This window comes from Lithobates pipiens, unplaced genomic scaffold (assembly GCF_037356315.1).
Source record: "Lithobates pipiens isolate NorthernLeopardFrog02 unplaced genomic scaffold, aLitPip1_a1.2 Scaffold_22, whole genome shotgun sequence".
Lineage (NCBI taxonomy): Eukaryota > Metazoa > Chordata > Amphibia > Anura > Ranidae > Lithobates > Lithobates pipiens.
Window position 1 is genome coordinate 331,757,122 of NW_027507784.1, and position 16,205 is coordinate 331,773,326.

Genomic DNA, 16,205 nt, shown 5'->3' on the forward strand with positions numbered 1-16,205 from the left:
ATATTCTGAGTGTGTTTGGTTCAGACGTCAAATCTGGTGTGCAGCAGGAGGAAGGTGGGCAGATTCTGGACCGCAGTGGAGCAACTAGCAAACGACACACATGGTGTGCATCATAGGAACGTTATAGGACAAGGTGAAAATGGAACGGAGAGAGAGGACTGAGCGGCAGATGATCAGCAGAGCTGGGGGACCGGGAGCAGGAGAAACTAGTAGTTGTCACACGTGGTGTGCAGCATGAAGGCAATATAGCGGGAGGTGAGTGGGGTCCAGAGTGAGAGAGGAAGACCAGCAGAGCTGGGGGGTTATTGCCGAGCGGGGAATCAGCAGAGTTAGGGGTTACTACTAAAGCAGGGGATCAGCAGAGCTGTGGGGTACTACTGAGCGGGGGATCAGCAGAGCTGTGGGGTACTACTGAGCGGGGGATCAGCAGAGCTGGGGGGGGGTACTACTGTGCCATGTGATTTACCGAAATACTGGGAACACCTGACCCCTTCCTGCATTTTGTCTGCAATAGTGGTCTTTTTAGAACTATAAAAGTTTGTGCACTACAAGAACCAAAACGTGTAGTTGGGAACAGGAATTTCTAGGAGGGGAAACCTAGAGAGTTCTGCTGAGGTTAAGGGCTCAGAGTTTAGGTCGAGATGAATCGTTAAAGGGTCAGTAGACCCAAAACGGATACTTCCATTTTTAGTAGATGTAGATGAGCGTCTCTATTGTGGGGATCTCTGTGCTGAATTCCCAAGTCTGCACACACCCTGTGCCCATTATGAGGTGCTCCCACCATCCCAGTGCTGAGTTCCTGCATCTGTAGACCTGCTATACCTGCACTGTGTTCCTGGTTTTGCACATCTACTGTGCCCATTATGAGGGTCTCCCACCATCCTTGCAGTGAGTTCCTGGGTCTGCACACCTATTTTGCCCATTATGAGGGCCTCCCGCCATTCCTGTGGTATGTTCCTGGGTCTGTGAACATGCAGTACCTATTATGAAGGGTTTTCACCAATTCTGCACTGAGTTCCCAGGTCTGCTCACCTACTTTGCCTGGTATGAGTAGATCCCAGAATCCCTGCGCTGAGTTCCTGAGTCTGCACATCTACTGTGCCCATTAGTATGGGTTTCCACCATCCCTGCACTAAGTTCCTGGGTCTACACACCTACTTTGCCCATTATGAGGGGTTCTCACCATCCCTGCACTGAATTCCTAGGGATGCAACCCTGCTGTGCCCATTATGAGGGTCTCCCACCATCCTTGCAGTGAGTTCCTGGGTCTGCACACCTATTTTGCCCATTATGAGGGCCTCCCGCCATTCCTGTGGTATGTTCCTGGGTCTGTGCACATGTAGTGCCTATTATGAAGGGTTTCCACCATCTCTGCACTGAGTTCCCAGGTCTGCACAATTGCTGTGTCCATAAAATAGGGGTTACTGCCATCCCTGCACTAAGTTCCTGGGTTTGTACACCTGATCTGCCCATTATGAAGGGTTCCCACCATCCCTGCACCAAGATTCCAGGTCTGCTCACCTACTTTGCCCAGTATGAGTAGATCCCAGATTCCCTACACTGAGTTCCTAAGTCTGCACATCAACTGTGCCCATTAGTATGGGTTACCACCATCCCTGCACTAAGTTCCTGGGTCTACACGCCTACTTTGCCCATTATGAGGGGTTCCCACCCTCCCTGCACTGAATTCCTAGGGATGCAACCCTGTTGTGCCCATTATGAAGGTCTCCCACCATCCCTGCAGCGAGTTCCTGGATCTGCACACCTACTTTGCCCATTATGAGGGGTTTTCCACCATCCCTGACCCACGTTTCTGAGTCTGCACACCTACTTTGCCTATTATGAGGGGATCCTACCATCCGTGCACTGAGTTCTCGTGGTTGAGGTGCAGCCCTATTCACTTGTATGGGTTGCGCTTTGCCAAACTCAACATGCTGTATAAGATTTGCAGCGCAGCCAAAGCATTGCGGTTGTGGCCATCCACACTACCCCTTCCGGCCAACGTGGTTTAGGTGGGCAGTAAAAAAAAAAAAATATGTGGATCAACCTCCTGTTTTTGCCGCCCATGTAAACGAGGTCCAAGGTTTAGATCTGGGATTGGGTCAGTTGGGGTTTCTCAACCACGCCAAAATATAAAATTCACAGAAACTGTGCGTGTGCGGAACACAATCAGAGCAGTTTCCATAATCCATGGAAGAAAAAAAAAAAAAATGTTTAACTTGTGTAAACCTTGAAATATGTGTATGTTTCCGGAAAACAATCCTTGTGTAAATGGAGAACTCCCTGTATATACAGAATGTATTCGTGTCACTTATTGCAGCACACTATCCATGTCTATGCCTGGTCCGGGGAAGTGTACTCTCTATCCTAAACATCTCTGGAAGAACCTTGAACTTGAAGTGCTCACACCCATTACTGGCACGTATATGGGCCTCCCAGTTTATTTATCTGTGCAGATACACGGGATAAAAAAGTAAAGTATTAACTTCCCTGCCTCCTGCCTAAATTTTACTGCTCAGTTCCTGGAATTAAGTGTCCTTCACGGCCTGCGAGAGACCCACAAAGTATCTTAGAATGTCAGCACCTCCTGGTTGTACCCAACTAAAAGCTTACAACACATATTACAAATCGTTTTTTACCCCCCCCATCAACCAAGTTTAAATTGAATTGTATAGAAAGATTAGAACACCTAGACCTCTGTGCACGACCACAAACATAACAAATAAGCACTAAGTTAAGCACGGCTTCAAACATGCTTGGGATAAAGATAGATCTATAGTCAGACAACAAAGAAAAACAAAAAAACAAGACAATATAAAAAAGCAAAAAAAAAAAAAAGGACAGATTTGATGAACCACTCAGTTTTTTTCTGCCGTCACTTTTTTATGTTTCAAATGTGTCAACTGGCAATAAATGAAATTGTTATATCCTACCTGGATGAAGCGGTGACGTAACACGTAAGGGCGGAGGCAAGTGACATCACTTCCGAAAACCGAGTATACGTTTTCAATGCTGGTAATGAGTCTTTGAACGTGAGTACAATTTTAGTGCGGTTGCGGTATTTTAAACAATATTAACCACTTGCTGCCAAATCATGTACATGTACAGGCTATACCGGGGTTATGGCTGCAGCTGTCAGCTGTTGGATTGCTTTTACAGGCAGCGGAAGTGGTTTCACCCCCCGCCTTCCTCTGGTGCCTCTCCAGGCTCTCCCATCACGGAGGGAGCCCAGCATCCAATCCGGCATCTGCCGCTATTCCTCCCAATGCTTACAATAGAGGTGAGCAGAGAACGGATTGTCTCTGATCACCTCTATGGTCTAGGACCCCTCTCTCTTTGTATTTGTAAATTTGGACGTTGACACTGTGAAACAATCACTGCTACCCCTCTATGGTCTAGGACAGTAATCTCCAAACTGTGGCCCCGGGCCCTTCGCTTGCTTTTATCTGGCCCTTGGGGCATTTTTTTCTTCCACTGTTAGCAACAGTGGGGCATAGTGCCTGCCTATTTGTCCCACTGACATCAATGATGGGGCACAATTTCTCCCACTAATACTAAAGATGGGGTACTATTCCTCCCACAGACCCTCACTAGACTGGATGATTCACTGCCACTGAAACCCTTGAGCTCCTCCAATCCTCACTGAAGTATCTTCCTCAAGAGTCACCCCCCCCCCCCCCCCTCTGCTGGGTCCCTAGCTTGGCACTCCAGATACTTCTCCAGCTTTACCACACTGAACTGCTCGGTCCCTGGCTTGACACACAAGGCTGCTCCACAAGCATCACCTCCGCTGGTTGGGTCCCTAGCTTGATACTCACTGAAGTTTCTTGATTCTTCACCATCCCCGGTTGGTGAGAATACTGCTCCGGTACTTGCTTCAGTTACTCACTGTGGTCTCTGGTAATAAAGGTGGCTGGGCCCTTACTGGTGACAGCTTCCCCTCTACCTCTGACCACGACAGGTTCTCCGGCCGGCAGAACCATCACTTTGGGTTGGACTGCAAGCCGCAATCCCAACCCTATGCTGTTTTCTTGCTTCTGGATAGGCCATTGCACCCTAGCAGTCAGATGTGCCAGAGATAGGCCCAAACTCCGGCCTAGCAGCCCGGGCAATACAACACACGTCCACCCAGACAGCCGTACAAGTGGCGCAGAACCCTGATCACCTGACCGCACACAAATATATACCGTATATACTCGAGTATAAGCCGAGATTTTCAGCCTCTTTTTTGAGGCTGAAAGTGCCCCCCTCGGCTTATACTCGAGTCATCGCTGTCTGCCTGCTCGATCAGCGTGTCGAGCAGACAGACAGCGGCCATTCTATAATTCAAAAGCCGCGCCTCCGGCTCCGCCTTCGCCTGTGATAGGCGGAACACTGAATTTCCCAGCAGCCTGTGTTCCGCCTATCACGGACATCGTCTCATCCTCGTACTACGGACGAGGATGAAAGGATGTCCGTGATAGGCGGAACACAGACTGCTGGGAAATTGTGTTCCGCCTATCACAGACAGGGAGGCGCGGCATTTGAACAGGGGAATGGGCGCCGACGAAGAGCGGTGATCCTGGGACGGGACCGGACGGAGGCTCGGCTCGGGACGGGACGGGACCGGACGGAGTCTCGGGACGGGACGGGACCGGACGGAGGCTCGGCTCGGGACGGGACCGGACGGAGGCTCGGGACCGGACGGAGGCTCGGGACACAGGTAGGCTGGACACACAAGGCCACACACACACACACACACACACACACACACACACATGGATGGACACACACACACAGGGATGGATGGATGGATGGACACACACACACACAGGGATAGATGGATGGATGGACACACACACAGGGATGGATGGATGGATGGACACACACACACACAGGGATGGATGGACACACACACACACAGGGATGGATGGATGGATGGACACACACACAGGGATGGACAGGCATATCTCACCCTCGGCTTATACACGAGTCAATAGGTTTCCCAGTTTTTTGGGGGTAAATTGGGGGCCTCGGCTTATACTCGGGTCGGCCTATACTCGAGTATATACGGTAGGTTCTCCCAAAAGGCCAAGGGATTTAAGAAAACCCCTGCCCATTGACTGCCCCATATACCCATAATCTGACCATGCATTGCCCTTCTCATATCTAATGCCACCAAGCACCGGGCCACCTAGTGGCAAAAGAGAGAAGTGAAGCAATTACAGACTTAGGCCGCGTACACACGGGCGGACTGTCTGACGGACTTGGTCCGCTGAAACGTGTTTCAGCGGACAATCCGCTCGTGTGTGGGCTTCAGCTGACTTTTTCGGCGGACAGTCTGGCGGACTAAGTCTTTCGGAATTTCCGTAATATTGTCCGTCCAAACTTGGTTTCAGCGGACAGTCCGCTCGTGAGTAGGCTAGTTCAACGGACTAAGTATGGCGCATGCTCAGAAAGGATTTACACGGCGAAAGGTTGCATTGCAGTGTATTGGACGTCGTATTTCTAGTCCCGTCGTACGTGCTGTACACGTCATCGCGCAAGCTTTCGGCGGACTGTCTGTTCATCGTGTGTGGTCAAGTCCGTTCATTCGAAAGTAGGACGGACTGTCTGTCGGATTGTCTGACGGACTTAGTTGGGCAGACAGTCCGCCCGTTGTACGCGGCCTTAGAGTTAAATCAATTGATCTTCAACAATTGGCCAAGGCAGCTATACCTGGCAGGTAAATTTAGGAGCAACCCTGCCTAAACACCGGATGCTACATAATAAAAAAAAAAAAATGTAAGTGCCCCCGTCCCCCCATGCTTGCGTGCAGAGGCAAATGCATACATAGGTTGCACGCATATGTAGACGAGTTCACACCAAAACATGAGGTATCGCCGAAAACGTTTTAGCAAGAGCAATAATTCTAAAGCTAGATCTTCTTTGTAACTTTAAACTACAGAAAAGCCCATTGAGGCGTGTCAAGGCTGTTGTCGGGCATATTGTAACCAGGCTTTTTTTGTGGCACCGGCGCAGCAAAAAAAAAAAATTTGGCAACTCGACCATGCAGCTCATTTTTGTTCAGGTATTGCCATATTGCGCTCCTTAAAAACGACTACGCCGTATTTTCCAAGAGCAGCCTGTAATTTCTCCTGATGTTACCTGTAGGTTTTTCTTTGCATCCCGAACAATTCTTCCGGCAGTTGTGGCTGAAAGCTTCCTGGGTCTACCTGACCTTGGCTTGGTATCAAGGAGATCCCCAAATTGTCCTCTTCTTAACCACAAAATCGCATACCTGTACGTCATTTTGCTGAACTGGTTGTGCCTGCAGCTGCATCACCCGGTACCATCTTTTTTAGAGCCAACGCTCCGCTTTCTTGTAATAATTGATGTGGCCAAGTAGCCGCTCGGCTGTTATTACAAAGAGCGGGAGGTTCCACACCTCCCCCCCCCCACCCCCGCCTTCCACCGCTCCACCCAAGTCTCCCGTCCCACCGGGAGACCCAAGTCACCAGCCGGCTCGTCCCCCGGCTGGCCGGAGTCCCGAACAAAGACGTCACAATGTCGTCACTTCCAGTTTACTCGGCAGCCAACGGCGCCATTTAAAAAAAAAAGAAGATTCAGTATTCAAAAAAACAGATCTTGGCGTTATGAATATAGTGCAGAGGAGGGGTTTGGGGTCTTTTAGACCCCAGATCTCTCCATAAAGAGGACCTGTCACCACCTATTACTGTCACCTGGGATGTTTACATTCCTTGTGACACCAATAACAGTGAGGGCCGGTTCACACAGCGAGGCGACACGACTCGCCTCGCTCCCGCAAGTCGCCCCCGTTCTGTACAATGGAACCGTTCTGAGAGGAGCGACTCGAGTCGCTCCGACTCAGAAAAAAGGTTCCTGTACTACTTCTGGGCGACTTCGGGGGCGACTTGCATTGACTTCTATACAGAAGTCCTCTGCAAGTCGCCGCTGAGGTCCCCGCAGGTCGCAGCGAGGCAAGTCGGAGACGCCTCGCCGCGCCTCGCTGTGTGAACCGGTCCTAATCATAATTATTTATTTATTTATTTTAAAAAGGAACGTCAAAAAATTTTTTTTTAAAAAGAAAGAAAATAAAGACTTTTTTTTCTAAAGCGTCCCATCCGTCCGTGCTCACGTGCCAAAGAAAGCGCATACGTAAGACGCCCGAAAAACGTAAACAGTGTTTCAGCACTAGACCCCCTCCGTAACTCTAAACAGGTAACTGTTAGAATGTATTTAAACCGTCGCCGATGGAAATGATTAAGTACCGTAATTTGTTGCCATTCCACGAGTGTGTGCAATTTTAAAGTGTGACATATGTTGGGCATCTATTTACTCAGCGTAACATCATCTTTCACATTATACAAAAAAAATTGGGCTGACTTTACTGTTTAATTTTATTAATTGAAGGGTATTTATTCCAAACAATATTGCGTTTGAAAGACCGCTGAACAAATACAGTGCGATATAACATATTGCCATTTTATTCTTTAAGGTCTCTGATATATATATATATTTTTTTTTTTGTATATTCAATGTTTGGAGTTTCTAAGTAGTTTTCTTGCAAAAAAAATACTGGATTCTTAACTTGTAAGCAACAAAATGTCAGAAATAGGCCTGGTCAATAAGTGACTGAACAGTAACGACTGGCATATTCAAGTGGCTTTGGATAACTTTTTATATCCTTTTCCGCCTTTATAAAATGTTCCATTACCTTGTTACGCGGGTTTTTTTGACAGTTCTTTTCCGCTTCCCATGGCTCAGTATCTAGCCTGGTCAGTGCATCCATGTGAGAGCTAACAAGCTCACTGACTATTTATTCACAGGCACTAACTGCAATTTAAAAAGCCACAGATGTGGGGAAATTAACCTTTAAATTGCCATTGTCTGTACCAAGGACAAACATTCCAGGGGAAGGAAGCTTTTCATTTGGGCCATTTGGGTGATTTCTGTTATTAGGATTTAAAATGGAGCCAAAAATATATGTGATAATAAATGGTTTCATATGATCACTAGCCTTAAATAAAATAATTTTTTTGTTGGCACGATCATTCAGATTTTCAATATCAATGCCAAAATGTCACCATTACTGCCAGGGGATGCAATCTTTTGAGCACAACTGTGTATATATATATATATATATATATATATATATATATATATATATATATATATATATATATATATATATATATATATATATATATATATATATACACACACACACACACACACACACACACCATAATTTTTTCTATTATATATATATATATATATATATATATATATATATATATATATATATATATATATATATATATATATATATATATATTTTTTTTTTTTTTTTTTTTTTACAATTTTATGATATTTCTGGTTCCTTTTGCCGTTTTATGCAGTAAAAAAAAAAATAAAAAAAAATGGAACCCCAGAGAGGAGAGGTGGCTGGTTATTTATCATCGCTGCAACGAACAAAAATCCTTTTGACCCACTTAGTGGCCGTCGTATTCATCACTCTCCACCGATTAGAACTGGAAATGCCATTACTAGTAAAAACAATTGTCTGTATTTCAGGAAATGAGTGCACTGATGTTAGGCAAGCAGAGACCTGACCACTCATGTGACTGTCTGGGGGACAGGAATGGAGAGGAGTTGGAAGACATGGAATGAGAGCAGGAGGAAGGAGCAGAGTCCTCCAGCAGAGCAGAGTATTTTAGGAGAGGAGGGTTATAGAGGAAGGAGTAGTCTTCCAGCAGAACAAAGTATTTTTTGGGAGAGGAGGGTTAGATAGAGGAAAGAAGCAGAGTGCTTCAGCAGAGCATTTCAGGAGAGGAGGGTTATAGAGGAAGGGATAGCCTCCTTCAGCAGTGCAGAGTATTTCAGGAGAGGAGAGTTAGTGAAATATAATAACAGTAGAATTAGCAACCGCCGCTATTCTGACAGGTTTCCTTAAAAAAATAATTTTCAGTATGACAGAAAATCATACGAGCTTCCATCATGTAGAATTCAGGCGGATGGAATCAATTTGCACAGAACATTATATAATCTCGGGGTGTGACTGCGCCGAAAAAGTTCCCAGTTTATAAGGAACTGAACAAGGAGGGGTGAAGTTCTAAATGGAAACTTTTTTTTTTTAAGAAGAAATTTAAATCCAAGAAAGAACAGAATGTCTTATTTTATTTTGCTGCCCATTGTGTTATGAGTCACCGCGGACCGCCGTTCTGCACAGTTACAGGGTGGCGCATCTGAGGCTTTGTAACGAGCCAAGTTGCGTTTTTCATGGACTTTTTTTTTTTTTTATAAAAGTTAGGAGTACACAGTAAAAGTTGCAATTTCAATACACAAAGTTTAAGAACTTACAAAACACTAGACTCAAAGGGATGAAAGATACTTTTAATTAAAGATAAATTAGTCGTATAGAATAGCCACTGCGTTTCAGGACCAGGGACCAAGGTACACCCACCCCCAATCAGGGGGGAATCTGAAATGGCAACCATGATCACACAGATCTATATATAGGATTTAACACTGTGCTCTTTTTCTAGGGTTTTAAATAGTTGCCCATTAAATTGCCCCCCCCCCCCCCCAACTTATTCCTGTTGGTTTGGTGCTCCTTCCGAACCTCCTCTGGTTAAAGTTACTTCCAAATGCTCATTGAGGGAAGTCTTGCTGTATGTGAGCTGCCTCACCAGAACCAGTGCTCTAAAAAAATGTTTCTGTTATAAAATTTTACAAATAAGTAATTGTTCTCCTCCACTGATGTGCACTGATGAGGATGTACTGATCAGGCTGCACTGATGGGGAGGCATTGATGGGTACTGGTGGGCAGCACTGGTGGGCACTGATGAGGAGGCATTGATGGGTACTGGTGGGCAGCACTGGTGGGCACTGATGAGGAGGCATTGATGGGTACTGGTGGGCAGCACTGGTGGGCACTGATGAGGAGGCATTGATGGGTACTGGTGGGCAGCACTGGTGGGCACTGATGAGGAGGCATTGATGGGTACTGGTGGGCAGCACTGGTGGGCACTGATGAGGAGGCATTGATGGGTACTGGTGGGCAGCACTGGTGGGCACTGATGAGGAGACATTGATGGGTACTGGTGGTCACTGACGAGGCTGCACTGATGGGCGGCATTGATGGGTACTGCTGGGCACTGATGAGGAGGCATTGATGGGTACTGGTGGGCAGGGCTGATGCAAGGATTTTTGACTCCCTAGGTCAAAACTTCATTTTGCCAAACTCCTCCACCTCTGACTCAACCCCCTTTGTCCTGCCCATGTATACCCCCACCTTTTTGATGAAGTGCCCGTCAAATGCAGCCTCATCAGCGCCCATCAAATGCAGGCTCACCAGCACCCATCAATTGCAGCCTCACCAGCACCCATCAATTGCAGCCTCACCAGCACCCATCAATTGCAGCCTCACCAGCACCCATCAATTGCAGCCTCACCAGCACCCATCAATAAATGTTTGCTTGCTTCCAATCATTTGAGAATCGGGACACAGACACAGTCCTCCGCCGCCACTGAGCCTCCAACACTGTGTGAATGGAGCGGCAGGTGACTGCTGATGCTGAGGCTAAGTTGCTAGTTGCAGAGAGAAGAGAGTAGGAACACCAGTGGCCGGGTGCCCCTAGGCCGCAGTGCGCCCCTAGGTGGCTGCCTAGTTTGCCTTGTGGTAGCACCGGCCCTGCTGGTGGGCAGCACTGGTGGGCACTGATGGGCGGCATTGATGAGGAGACATTGATGGGTACTGGTGGGCAGCATTTATGGCACTGGACTGATAATCAGTGCTCTGATCATCTGTGTGCAAGTTCCCTGTCATTTATTGTTACCGGCTCTCCTCTCCTCACGGTGTGACAGTGCGTGAGGAGAGGAGTGCTGATAACCGGCAATATTGTTTACACTGATCAGTACATTGTAGATTGTACTCAGCTGATCAGTAAAGGGCTGCTGTGATTGGCCCTTTAACACGATCTGTGATCACAGAGTGTGCCGAATGAGCGCCTCAGTGGGGCCTGCGAGGGGCATAGTTTCCAGGAGGACGTCCATGGATGCCCTCCCCGAACTAGAGAGCCGCACTGAAGCCATCAATCAGCTATGGCACGTTAAGGATGTGGTTTAAGTGTAAGGGCCATTGTAACCATGCATATACCATACATGCGAGATCCCCCTGGAAGCTGAAAATCTCATTAGTAGGCATCGCTACTCCAGTGATCTCCACTAGCTTGTGGGTCCACGGCCGAGCGGCTACCCTACTGCATTCTGAACAAGAGGTTGGCCACTCGGCATGGGTGCCATTCAGAGAGTGCTTTACATTTCCTCAATAAATGAAAAGCATTTTCTGATTGGACGAGGAGGGTGGCGAGACCAATGTAATGATGCAAAAATATCCATTACTGGAAAAAAGCTCCTTTCACACGAAAGGTCTGATCAGGTTCGCCTGGACCAGCAGGTGGAAACGGACTTCTGTCCAATTACACCCGCCAACTTCCAATCCGATCCCAAAAAAAATTAAAATAAAGAGGCTCTACCCCCCCCCCCCACTTTATCTAGGACAGTAAAGGTGAAACTTGGCACCCCAGATGTTTTGGAACTACATTTCCCATGATGCTCAGCTACACTGTAGAGTGCATGAGCATCATGGGAAATGTAGTTCCAAAACATCTGGGGTGCCAAGGATCGCCATCACTGCTCTAGGAGAATCAAAGGAATTATTTTTTTGGGGGGGTGCAAACAAACCCCTTCAGGTCCGCACTCACCAGAGTCACTGCTCCCCTGATACGGCACCCCTCCGCGACTTAACACCCCCCCCGCGCGCGACTTCAGTGTTGACCTGGTCTTTTTTTTTCTGGGTTCCAAATCTTCAGCCTCCTGATTGGCCGGGGCGAGAAGCCAGAGACCAGAAGTGATGTGATGGCAAATATTGATTTGCTAAAAATCAAAAGTGAGAGGGCTGTGCCCCTTATGGACCGGCCTCCACTGCTAGGCGAACAGATCAGAGGGCAGTCGGGTGTAAACAGACAGCGGAGAACGTTGACTCCTGCCGGTCAATAGATCAGAGCAGGCTGTGTCCTCTATGCAGACTGAGGAAAGGTTGGCCATCCCTGATGTACACAGTGTCAGTAGATAAATAAAAAGGTAAGTAAAATACTATAAATGTGTGCAAAACAGCAGAGATCGTAAGGTCATAAAATACCAGTTGACCAAAATTCACCTTTTTTGGCCGATTTCCAATTTGTCTGTTTTGCCAATTCTGTTTTCTTCAGCAAGAGGAAAAAAAAAAAAAAAGTAAAATTTCAGGGAGAGACGGCGGGCCCGTTTAAGATTTTGCAGTCCAATGTTATTATTTTTAATCACTCACGGAACAAGTAATCTGAGAGGTAACTGTACGGCTATAAATAGGCCCAATTTCTTAATATGAAAAGCATTGGTTTCCTCTCGAAATTGGACTGCTCCATCTCAGCGCTCGCTCTATGTAACGGGAGACGGCGGAGACAGCGCCAGGTTTGTGTAGACTCTCCTGAACGGCCCCTGTGTTTGGAAGCATAATACCCGCCTGGCCCCCTTCTTGGTCTCTCTTATAACCTGCAGAGTGCCGCCATCTCCCGTAACATTGACCAGATGCCAGCAATGTCAGCGGCGAGACACTGGAGGCCTTGTGAGCCGGTTCACAGGACAGGGCCCGGCGGCGTGTCCAGAGCAGGAATGTGGCCCGGGTGAGGTAAGGCTTCTTAAATCACAGAACCTCGAGAAGTACAACAAAGTCATGTGTTGAATGTTAAAGAGAACCTGTCCCTACAGAAGTATATTCTTGAACCAACACACAATACAATACATCAGAGGACTACTCTTTTATGGGAATATCCATCTAACGAGGACGGTATGGTTCTACTCTTATGCCCTGTACACGCGATCGGACATTGTTCGGACATTCCGACAACAAAATCCATGTTTTTTTTCCTACGGATGTTGGCTCAAACTTGTCTTGCATACACATGGTCACACAAAGTTGGTCGGAAATTGCGAACGTCAAGAATGCGGCGACATACAACACATACGACAAGCCGAAAAAATTAAGTTCAATAGCCAGTGCGGCTCTTCTGCTTGATTCCGAGCATGCGTGGAACTTTGTGCGTCGGAATTGTGTACACACGATCGGAATTTTTGACAAAGGATTTTGTTGTCAGAAATTTTGAGAACCAGATCTCAAATTTTGTGCAACGAAAAATCCGATGAAGCCTACACACGGTCGGATTTTCCGACAAAAAGCTCCCATGGAACATTCTCCATCGGAAAATCCAACCAAATGTACGGGGCATAACTGTATGTTCATCTATTAGTGGCCCTTTCAAGTGTGCCCCTAGGGTGAGTTTCTTTCACTGGCTGCATTGTGTCTGGCTTCCCCTTTGCACTGCGCCGTGGTTCAGGCGCTCCATGTTCCCCATCTAATTTTGGTACCAATAGGATGCCCTGAGGAAGCTGTAAGTGAAATGCGTAGCGATTCCTTGGTACAGTGACCCTCTGATCAGCCCGGATATGGAAGATCTACATAGATCCAAGAAATAAGTTTTTACGATCCTTTGGCTATTTTTTAGGTTGGTTACCAGTCTGATTATGGGAAGATGCTACATATATGCACCGTGTATAATAATTTTGGAAATGCTTCTTGATATGTTTTTAAACAATTGATCATGTTGTTAAATCATTTTTAGTTTTTTTTTTTATCTATAAGAGTACTCTGTTCCTTGTTGTGGAAATGTTATTATATGTGTTTTATAGATTGTCATCTGTCTCCCTGTGTTCGATTTAACCAAGGAACACTCTAGCAGAGCTCACTTGGGTTGAATCGGGACCAGCCGTAAAACCGTCAGTATGAAAACCTTCTCATGGGCTTGGAGACGTGCTCTCGGTGTGTGTGGGCGTTTGCCGGTTTGTAAGTATCAAGCGCAATGCGCTGGGCCTCTTGCCTTCAAATGTCTATGCACATTAGAGAAGCGAAGTCCGCATAACGAGAGAAACATATTATATCTCTGTTGTGGCTACGCCACACCCTTTGGATACATATCTGCTTTAATAAGAGGACATTGATATCTGCCGTGTTAATATACTCATACCGTAAATTAACAGCAGTAGCAATGTCCCCGCAGATCTTCTCAAACCTGTAAGAACAAGTAAAATGATCTTACTAGATACTGGTTACTCTGAGCAGTATTGAGTGGGCTCCATGCTGACCAAGATGGTGGATGCCCTCCCCTTTAGTGTAGTCATATCCTGTGTAGTCATTTTGCATGGAGGAAGCGATTGGCTGTTGGGGTCATGACTTCCTGTTTGTCATTTCCTTTTGTTGCCGATGGATAAAAAAAGGTAACTGTGTTTGTGAGGAGAGCCAGTCGAGCGATGGAGCTAAGAACATGAGGACGGTGACTATGTCTGTTTACTTGGGGAAATGCGGGAGACACGGGTTTATTGAGATGCATTATACCAAAAGGCTGAAAGGGCGCTTAATAGCGCAAGAGACATGGATTACGCATAGCGAAATCTCCACGTCATCCTTCCTTGGGATTACTAATGGCAACCATTAAAGTCCTATACTATTTCATTATTTTTTTGCTTTGGTTGCCACATAGAATGAGTTGTCTCTCTACATTCTTATTACAGAAGTATAGTCGTACATCAAAACCCTATAGTTCAGCCTTTCTCAACCTTTTTACCCTAGAGCACTAATGTTAAACACAAGGCCTGCGGGTCGAATCTTGCCCACCAGGCCTGGTCATTTGGCCTCACACCCAGTTTTGCAGCCTGAACTACATTCCACCACTTATGCTCCCAGACCCCGCTGTCACTTCTGCTGCCTTCTGTATTAACGAGGGACAGCTTTGCTCTCAGTGGCCCCCAGAACTAACAGATCCCTTTACAGAGGGGCATGGCGGGAGAGAGAGCGAGAGAGCGAGAGAATCTTAGAAGCAGAACCACAGGGAAGTACTAGGAGGCAGGGCTCTAAAAAGGAGGGGACATCCCTTCAAACGTGTCATATTTTTGGACCTTTCCTTCCACTAGCCAGGCGGACTATGATGGATGGAGCATCTGGTGGACTTTATATTTTGCTTGATTTTACCCTTTGTATGTTTTATACGTCTTTAAAAAAATAATAAATTGTTGCAAAGGTAATGCGCTAGGCTTGTGCATCCTCTGTTCATTTTCTTTTTAGAGTTCTACTTGGGTGTTCCCTGACCTGTTGGGAGTGGCTGGTGGCTAGACCAGTTGAGACATTCATTTTCAATCAGCCGCACAGCAATTTTTCAAGTGCAGGAGCATTTGTTTTTGTTTTTCTATATGCAGACCAGGTAGAAGAGAGAGAGATGTGAATAAGTTTGGGGGGGGCTGGACTCTGTACACAGCACATCCCTGAACCCTGCACTCTGTACACAGCACGCCCCTGAACCCTGGTACACGGCACGCCCCTGAACCCTGGTACACGGCACGCCCCTGAACCCTGGTACACGGCACGCCCCTGAACCCTGGTACACGGCACATAATGCACCCCTGAAACCTGCAATATGTACACAACACACCCCTAAACCCTGAAATCTGTACGTAATCCACTCCTGAACTCTGCACGCTGTACATAGAGCACTCCAGATACAATCAGCCATTTGATGGTAACCATACTGGTAATGAGGCCCACAATGAAAAGGAGTTTACCACCCCTGCCCTAGATGAACCCTTAAAAATTATTTTCAGGTCTCAGGGAACCACTACTAAAACCTATCCATTGGGGGTCAAGGGAAAATGGCTCATCCATCGGTGGTCTGTGGGAAGAATGCAACCCCTACAGGTAGCTACAAAGATTTTTGGTATCATGTTGCTGACTCTGCCAAGTGGCGTTGGTCCCAGAATTATGTAGGCACCATCAGATGGGGTTGGAGGAAGGGGGTGGTCAATCAGCCACAGCTGAAGGAACCCCAAGCAATCTCTTGAGGAACCGTAGGATTTTCACTAAATAAAAAAAAAGCTCACTATGAATATGCACAGCTGCTTGATGTACTGAAAGATTTTGGTGCTTTGCAACAGGTAGAACCAGTACTGCAGGAGTTGACAACGGAGTTGGTTGGAACAGTGGCTTTGCATGTGGATAGTAAACAGTAGATGAGAAAAAGTCACCAAATTACCTAGACACTGCAAGAAATGTTCCTATAGCACCTTCTCTCCTACTTGTG

At 46.7% G+C, this 16,205-nt stretch overlaps 1 protein-coding gene across 1 annotated transcript in view; it reads right to left on the minus strand.

The window, feature by feature from the left end:
• The window catches only part of TNS1 (tensin 1), a gene marked incomplete in the record, with an annotated part of 696,726 nt that overhangs the window by 448,240 nt on the left and 232,281 nt on the right, over nt 1-16,205 (minus strand).